We start from the raw sequence: 9,733 nt of genomic DNA on the forward strand, positions 1-9,733 counted from the left end.
TTATTAGGCCTCATTTATGTGCCACAATGGATTTGGAAATATTTTCAATTTCCTTTTACTATAGGTATCCCAACAATTCCTGTTAACTATTATGTTTTGACTTTGGTTTTAGTACAACATCCAGGGACAAATTATTGAATTGAATACATCCAAGAACACAAATTGTTCAGCTGCCCAAATTTTATTCTTCCGTATTGAATTTTTCCCATTAAAGAGAATTTAAGTTAAATTCGTTTAACTCAGTTTGAAATTAAATCTGTTCACTTGAATCTGATTTAAATTTAATTTTTGTTCTGAGGGAGAAATAATTTAAAAAGATTAAGAAATACAGCTCTAGGTAAATCTTGGATCAAGCAAAGTTTGCATTTAGTCTTTCCCTACATCCCTCTGTGAGGCCTTCCTCACTCCATGACTCTCAGCTTACTCTAAATCAAAATTACCTACTGTATTCATGCCTAACAAACCTCTGATATTTTTGATTCTCAAGATTTCACGTGGTGTTGGGAAAGTAATAATTGATCAACCTGCCCTGATGTATCTATACTTTTATAAAGGCTTTAGATTTTCTACGTCTATAAAATCATGCAGTATAAATGGTAAAATGTGTATTTCTGAAGCCACTGAATCAATGTCCTGCAAAATGTGTCTATAGGGGAAATTTCTCCTCTATAAATATACTGTAGGTCTGCCTTATTTAACAACCCCTCTGTATAACAAAGATATTTTCATTTTTCAAAAATCATTCAAGTGATCCTGGCCTAATTCATGACTTTAAAGTAATGCTCCTGCTAAATACTATACAAGCAGCCAAACAAGAATATTGCTGTATGGACCAGGGGCTTAGCTCAGTGGTGCCACCACCTGCCTCACAAGTGCAAGGTCCTGAGTTCAATCCCCCGTACCCTCCCAAAAACAAAAAATATACACATATATTTATATTGCTGTATGCAACTTCTATTTGTCCATGAAAAACTTGGAGACAGATTATTCACAAAATATTTAAGGTATCCATCAATATACTCTATATCTGATATTTCACAGCTTATGACTTCTTAAGACATCACACTCTTATATGAACAAGGATTCCTTGTTATCCCCATAAATATGTCTCACACAGAGAGTAGGATAAACTTGATCAATTCCTAAGAGAGAACAGTAACAGAGATCAGGAGATCTCTCCAGTTCTCTCACGTTATCTTTGGTAAGCTTAGTAATGTGACCCTAGGCTGCCTAAACCAGCTTAGAAGGGCTAGGAAGTTCAGCATAGCTTGCACAGACCCCTGGGGCCCCTCCCCACATCCACATTCAAACAGAAGTTAGTATTCTTCTCCTTTCTCCAAACCTAAACTCCTTATTTTTTAGGATGTATATTTTATTTTTTGACATAGGGTATTATTTTAATTCTTATTTCAATCATAGTAGGCAGGTCTGACACGCCAGAAAATAATCCCACGCTGCCTATATTAATTTCTATTTCTAATAATAAAGACTTTCTTTATTACTTCTAGTAATAAAGACATCCTTAATTAACTAGGTGATTACTATACAAGCTCTACTTAACAGTCATGTGTTTGACATTTGTCTGTTGTCTAAGGGCCAGGTAAACAGTAATTGAGATTCTTTGGAGAAAAATTTGGATAATCTTAAATGAAATATGGTTAAGAGGGTGCATCTTTATCCTTCTCTCATCCACATGTTACACAAAGCACAGACTCCTAGTTCCTCTAATTATTTTTTTCTTTTTGAAACAGGGTCTCCCTAAGCCACTAAGTTTCCCAAGCTGGGCTCAAACTTGCAATCTTCCTGCCTCAGATACCCTGAGTGCTGGGATTACAAGTGTGTGCCACCAGCCCTGGCTTTCCAGCTTCTTTAATGGTAGCTCCTCAGCATCTCCCCTGATAAGGGTCAGAATGAAGCAGGAGTATCAAAGCCTAGGTACACTTTCCCTTATCTCCACTGTGTGGAGGACTACCCATTGATTACATCCAAAGCAGGCTGTAAGCAGTGCAGGCTGTAAAGAGTTAACCCCCAAATTGGCTTATTTTAAGAAGTGAGTCTGACCAAAGCATATGAGATAACACAAAGCCAAGGTCAGAGTGACTTACTCAAATTCTGTTCCCAGCCTAACACAAGAATGCTTTGTCTCTTCTTTTGCAAGCCTTGCCTGCTTCAGCAATGTATCCCTAGCAACCACATGTAGCCCCTTCACATAGTCCCCTCACTCCAACTTAATCATGATTGTGTCACCAACACATACTGACAGTTCTGGCCTTTTGGGGCCTTTGCTTGTTCAAGCACTGGTCATCCTACTTCCCCATCTCTGTCTCTTTACTGTCTCTAAGTCTTTCTTCTCACCATTCATCATACCACTGAGCAAAAGATCGAGATCCACCACAAAGTCTCTGATACCTCTGCTTCCCTCAAGGCAGCATTTCAAACACACTTTATGCCCTTACTTTCTAGTCTTAACCTTATGTCACTTTTAAAATGTTTCCCCAGTAATTTATTCCATTACTAAAAAGGAAATAAGGAAATCCTAAAATTCCCACTACAGTTAATTCACAGTTACTGAAGCAATATGATAAACACGTTTCTTTCATAGAGCATCAAAATAGATGCCCTAACACATTTCCTAAAAGGATCATAATACACAGAAAGAAAACTGGCACTGTTTCAGAATACTTAGGACTAAGAACTTCTCTAAAGAGGCAAAACTAATCACATAACATTTTTAGCCTGACAGCAATGTTTGCAGGCAGTCAAAAGCACACCTGTATGTCTGATGTGGCATTATTAAAATCTAAACAAACATCAAGGAAAAACAGCTACCAAAATACAATTCTGAACAATTATAAAGCTAGTAAAAAGGCCGGGGATTTAGCTCAGCGGTTCGTGGCCTGCCTTGCAAGCGCAAGGACCCCAATTCGATCCCTGGTACCAAAAAAAAAAATATGTTCTGGAGGTAAACGTACGATGTAATAAACTTTGTGTTCTATTATACTTAAATTACTTAATTAAATTCTCAATGAAAAATGAAAAATCTAGAGCTTTTTGAGAAAACAAATTAGTTGATTTCAAGTAAGTTTAATTGCCAAAGACAAAAGTTTAAAAATAGGAAGAATACTGGAGCAAAATATGCATAATTACTGAAAGTAATACTAACAAAGTATATGTACTACATTCCAAACTACTAAACCATGATATTAGTATTCTGAGATTTTTAAAGTGAGTTTTAAAAGCCAGGTGTGGTGGCGCACACCTGTAACCCCATCACTCAGGAGGGTGAGGCCAGAGAACAAATGAGTTTGAGGCCAGCCTGAACTAAACAGTGAGTTCAAAGCCAACCTGAACTATATTGTGAGACCCTGTCTCAAAAATAAAAGTGAGTTTTAAATCTTTTAGCTGTTATTATGACTATGAGATGTGATTACTATTTCTATGATCTTCAAATCAGTAGTACAAGTAAAATTTACAAGGTGTTACATAAATGTTTTAAAATAAAACATCACCTAACTCAAACTTTCTCCCAGATATAATCAGAAGAAAGTTTAAGAATTAAAATTCTTATTGAAAAAGCATTGAGAATCTAGTATTTTATATTAAGAATACTCAAAATTTAAACAGAAAAAACTTAATATTGTTGAAAATGGTCAATATATATCCTTTTAAAAGAAAATCTATCCCATAGTACAATATAAAAATTTAAGTGTGTTCTTTCCTACACATTAAAATACATAAATCAATGCATACAAACTGTCTAGAACTGTGTTAGGATGAAAATCAGTCTGTGAACATTGAAAAGGTAAAATACTCACAATATACAGCCCAGAAAATATAGAGCTTCTTTAGAACATAACTGCTGACTGGCCAGGGATTTAGCTCAGCGGTTCGGTGGCCTGCCTTGCAAGCACAAGGACCAGAGTTCAATCCCTGGTACCAAAAAAAAAAAAGAACATAATTGCTGACCCATGAGCACCATAATGTACTCATTTAATATTCAGCAAGTATAAAACTGTCAAAGTGGTCATATTTTCCATTTTTAAAAAATCAACATAGTATTATGACTATGGAGGATGCAAAGGATAATACAGTTATTTTTCCTGAAAACAGTTTATATAATTGAAGGGAGAAAACGCAAAGCTTATTAAAATGTACTTGATGTAAAAAGTTAAGTAACACTATAAAACCTAAGTTTAAAAGTACTGCAAGGTAGCATATAACTAAGTGCTCAAGGGTTGGAACTCCAGAAGGGGCAAGAAAGAGCTGGGTCTTTCATTATACTATAATGATTAAAGGATCCCCAGATGGAGAGATGGAAATGCAGTAAGTATGGAGGTAGTAATTAACTGCTGGACATGAAAGGGAAGAATTAAGGATCACAACATTAAGACAGAATGTAAAGCAAGCAAGATAAGTCTTTAAAATACAAAAAAAAAAAAAAACAACTGAAAAGGAAAAAGAATCCCACAGCATTGAAGCTGAAGAGGAAATGACAAATATGGATAAGAATTACAAAGACTTAGATATTGTGCTCATTAATCTTGATAGGGGATTTAACTCAGTGGTTCCACCATCTGCCTCACAAGTACAATGTCCTGAGTTTGATCCTGGTACAAAAAAAAAAAACTACTAGAGAAATCACCAACACACTAATGAGTTCACACATCTGAATGAGCAATTTGGAGGTGGGTCCTCGTTGGAGGAAGTAGGTCATGGGAGCATGACCTTGGGAAATACATTTGGAGCCTGGCCCCTTCCTCTCTAACTCCTCCCCTCCTACTCTACTTCCCAGATGCCATGAATTGAGCAGCTTACCTGGCCATGCTCTTCTATCACAACGATTTGGCCTCAGAGCCAGCCAACCATGGACTGAAACCTCTGAAACCTTTGAAATTATGGGGCTACATAAATCTTTCCTCCTTTAGGCTGTTTATGTCAGATATTTTGTCCTAGCAACAGAAAGGTAGCCAATACAGATAATTTTTCAAAGGAGTGTAATAGAAGTTGGAAGTGGAAAATTATGGATGTATTTCTCAGGAGGCACAAAAGGGTAGTCAGTGGATTGTATTTAACATGATTGTATTTCAAGACAACTATTGCAGTTAGCAATAGTTAAATGTACATTCAAGATCTCCTGAAATATAAAATGAATGCAATCACTAATAAAGGGCATGTGGAGATAATTTCAGAGACAATACAACAGAGAAGATCTTACCACTGCTAGTAAGACATTAAACTTCTTTGTGTAGTTTTAATGTCTTCTTCTATTTAAAAAAAACTGAAATTTGTTATAGTTTAGATCTAAAATGTCCCCCAAAAGTATTATGTGTTGGAGAGTGACTGGATCATTGGGGCATCAATAGCTGAATATGCTGGTAGGAGGAGTCTAGTTGGAGGCAGGGAACTGGAAGCATGACAAAGAGTATATTCTTATCTCTGGTTATTCCCATCTCTCTCTGCTTCCTGGCTGCCACTGATTAAGTACCTTTCCTCTGCCATACCCCTCCCTCTGCATCCTGTTTCTGCCTTAGAGCCTGCCAACCATGGATTGAAACGATGAGCTATGGTTTTGTGATAAAAACTTCTCCTTTAGGACCTGGGACTTAGCTCGGTGTTGCTACCACCTGTCTCACAAGCGCAAGGTCCTGAGTTCAATCCCAAGTTTCAAAACAAAACAAAACAAAAACTCCTTTAAATTGTTGGATGTTGGGCATTATGTTCCAGTGATGGGAAAGTAACCAAAACAGATTTCGGTACCAGAGAAGTGGGGTCATTTCTGTAACTGTACCCAACCAAAGTTTAGAAGCCTTTGGAACTAGTTCACAGGAAAAATTTGAAAAGATCTGGAGATGCTGGCCAGAGAAGTCCTAGAATGAAGTAAGGTGAGATTGATGGGAGATTCTGCTCAAAATTCAGAAGACCAGAATGCTGACAAGATGACAAGAAATAAAGAAGAGGCTCAGAAGCTGGGAACAAGGGCTCTACTGGCAGCTGAACTAAAAGCCATGTGTGGTTACTTTCTGGCAGAAAATGTCTTCAATTTGCCCATACCCTGAGACTTTATGGGAGACTGACATTAAGTAAGTGGACTGCTTAATTTGCTGGAGGAAATTTCAAGCAGCCATTCAGGCTGTGGCATAGGTACTGTTGGGGACTTTTAGATCTATTCTGAGAGATAAATCTACATCACTAAATGAATACATCTGAAAAGAGGGAAAGAAGCAAATCAATAAACCAAGCTCCCACCTCAAGAACCTAAAAAAGAGGAAAATAAACTCAAAGCAAGCAAAGAAAAAATACAAAGGAAATAAAGTTAAAATCAGAAATCAGCGGGCCAGGGATTTAGCTCAGCAGTTCGGTGGCCTGCCTTGTAAACACAAGGACCTGATTTCAATCCCTGGTACCAAAAAAAAAAAAAAAAGATCAGAAATCATTAATATTGATAACAAAAAAAATTTTAAATCAATGAAACAAAGAGTTGATTCATTGAAAAGAAAATGAAATTGATTAACTAGTAAGAGTGACAAAGGAAATTAACAACATTAGGACTGAAACAGGATAGCACTACAGTCTATTCATGTAAATCTGACAACTAGAAGAAATAATTCAATTCTTCAAACTACCACAAATCACACAAATAACATAAAATGAGTAGCCTGATAACTATTATGGGACTGAATTTGTAATTTGAAAACACCCAAGAAAGAAACCTCCAGCCCTCGATGGTGTCAGCCAAGAATCTTACCATTTAAAGAATACCAATTCCATACTTCGAATTTTCCTATTAGCAAATCAAATATAGTACTGTATGTGAAAACTACATGTCATTAGCCTTCATAAAGCTGATTAAAAAAAACTCTACAGCTTATGGTAAAAAAATTGAGCTTTACAATAACAGAAACAGGGAATGGAAGGTCTTTTCACACCATTGTTACTGAACAGAGTGCCAAAGTAACACAATGAAACAAAGCAAAACAAAAATTAAACAAGAAGAAAGAACACAGTGCTAGAATTTAGCAAGCAAAATAAGGCTGGAAAGAACAGGCAAGCAGGTAAAAGAAGAGTTAAATTGTCCCAATTTGTAAATGACATGATTATCTATGCAGAAAATTTCAAAGAATACCAACTCCTGAAATAAATGAATATCAAGGCCACAGAACACAATGTAAACAAACAAAAATCAACTATATTTCTGTATAGTACTAACGAATATGTGAATAAAATTTAAAAACAATGACCATCTATAATACCTCAAAAATTATACTTAGGCATAAAAGTATGACTGTAATAAAACACAATGCTGTATGCTAAAAATGCTAATAAATCAAAGAAATATATGAAAAAAGGAAATACCATGCTCATGAGGTAGAAGACTCAAAATAGTAAAGACATCAATTCTCACTAAATTGATATTGCAGATGTAGTTCCTATCAAAATCCCAACTGGATCAGGAATTCAGCTCAGTGGTTTTGCCACCTGCCTTGCAAGTGCAAGGTCCTGAGTTTGAACCCAGTACCAAAAAATATCTTCTGCACAGCAAGACAAAATCCCAGCAAGTCCTTCATGTAAATTTGACAACTGGAAAGAATAGCTCAATTCTTCAAGATATATAAAGCTCAATTCTTCTAACATATAGAAAGGCAAAGAACTAAAATACTTAAAAATTTTTTTAGAATAGAGGAATAAGTAAAGGAATCAGGCCACACTATGTGAAAACTTACACGAATCAACAGTGGTAATATGGAACCCAGAAATAGACCCACATAAATGTGTTCAACTGACTTTTGACAGAAATGCCAAAACAAGCTGACATGGTGGTGGTTGTTTGTAATTCCAGCACTCTGGGAGGCTGAGGCAGGAGGACTGCACATTCAAGCCCAGCCTGGGCACCTTAGTAACAGTGAGATCCTGTTTCAATTTTTTTTGGGGGGGTACCAGAAATCAAACTCAGGATCTTGCTCTTGCGAGGCAGGCATTGGCAACACTGAGCTAAATCCCCAGTCCTCAAAATTTTAAAATAAATAAATAAAATGCAACAATTCAATATAGGAATGAGAACATTCCAACCAACAATGCTGGAGCAACTAGATTTCCATAAACAAAAACAAAAACAAAAAAAGCCCTCAACTGAAGGCTGATATCTTATATTAGAAAAATCAATTCTATGTAGGTCACGAAATTAAATATAAAAAATGTAAAGTGTAACACTTTTAGAGAAAATAAGAGAAAAATCTTTGGAATCTAGGGCTAGGCAGAGTTCTTAAGCTTGATACCAAAAGCAAAATTTATAAAAGGGAAAGTTGATTGAATGGACCTCATCAAAATTTGACATCCCTGCTTTGCAAAAGACCCTATTAAGAGGATGAAAAGACAAACTACAAATTGAGAAGAAAATAATTTGAAAACCACATACCTGAAAAGGGATTAGTATCTAGGATACATAAATATTCTACACTCAATAGCAAAAATCCATAAACAATCCAATTAGAAAATGGATAAAAAAGAAATGAAGGCATAACAACAGAGGAAATGGCAAATGTGCGTATGAAAAAACTTTCATCACTGGCCACTGTGGAAATGTACTTACAGCTACAATGAGTTATTACTACACACCTATCAGAATGGCTACAAATAGGGACAACATTAAATGCTGCCATGGATGTGGAGAAACTGGATCTCTAATACACTGATGGTGGGAATGGAAAATGGTGCAATAGTACGGTCATATGATATATGTAAAACTAAACTTGCAGACAGGCATGATGGTTGATAGGGGTACTCTCAGCACTCTTGGAGACTGAGACAGGAAGCTCACAAATTTGAGCCCAGCCTGGGCAACGTAGGATGCAGGGTGACCAAGTCTCAAAATAAACAATTTTTTAAAAGGCTGGAAATATAGCTTAGTATGAAGGCCTTGGTTTGCAATTTCTAGTACCCAAATAAAATATACCTAAGTATACAATTACCATATGACCCAGCAACTATATTCTTGAATATTTATTCCAGACTGAAGACTTATGTTTACATTATGTTACATTAGGAACTACAGGAATGTTTATAGCAGCCACATTTATAATAGCCAAAAACTAGAAACAAGCTTGGTTTACTTCAAAGTCTATTACATACATACCGTGGAACACCACTCAGCAAAACTACTGATACAGTACTGGGCAACGACCCAGATGAAATCTCCAAAAAACTCTGCTGTGTAAAAAAATCCAATCGCGTTCTCATTAGGTCCCCTCCACATGTCCCTCCCGACACATGCACACAGACACAGCAACTGTCACAGGAATCCACAATGAAAGAAACTTCTCAACACCTGATCGGGTGGAGAGGAATCCAAGCAAGGCTGAACACATAGCCAGCCACCCCTCCCAGCCGCCATCGGAACTTGTCTTCTGCAGCAAAGTTCTGAAACTGTCTCTAGCCTCGGAGAGCTTTACACACATTACAACCACCGACATTTACAGTGTTAGAAATTAAAATGGAACGTTTTGGACGTCAAGAACCGCGCGGGTAGATCATTCCCCACCCCGCGCCTCGGGGAGTCCGGCACCTAAGAGAGCGCGAAGAGACAAAGGCGGATCCCGCGGAGAATCCCGCTCGCCACCGCCAAGACACCCACACCGAGACCGGATGCCGACGGGTTCAGCCCGCAGGCGCTCCTTCAAGCGCATACGGCGGGTGGAGTGACTCGGACCCCGGGGGCTGCGGAGGTCGCCAGGGCCGC

General features: G+C 37.3%; 1 protein-coding gene across 1 annotated transcript in view; it reads right to left on the reverse strand.

Moving 5' to 3' along the window:
* The window catches only part of Septin10 (septin 10), a 44,843-nt gene extending 35,127 nt beyond the window's left edge, over positions 1-9,716 (reverse strand). Inside the window, exon 1 of the mRNA XM_010617933.3 lies at positions 9,560-9,716. The gene's annotated coding sequence lies outside the window, so the exon portion shown is untranslated. The remainder of the gene's footprint in view (positions 1-9,559) is intronic.
* Between the last annotated feature and the right edge of the window lie 17 nt (positions 9,717-9,733).

The sequence above is a fragment of the Fukomys damarensis genome, unplaced genomic scaffold, assembly GCF_012274545.1.
Source record: "Fukomys damarensis isolate Sample0158 unplaced genomic scaffold, DMR_v1.0_HiC HiC_scaffold_9, whole genome shotgun sequence".
In the NCBI taxonomy this organism is placed as follows: Eukaryota; Metazoa; Chordata; class Mammalia; order Rodentia; family Bathyergidae; genus Fukomys; species Fukomys damarensis.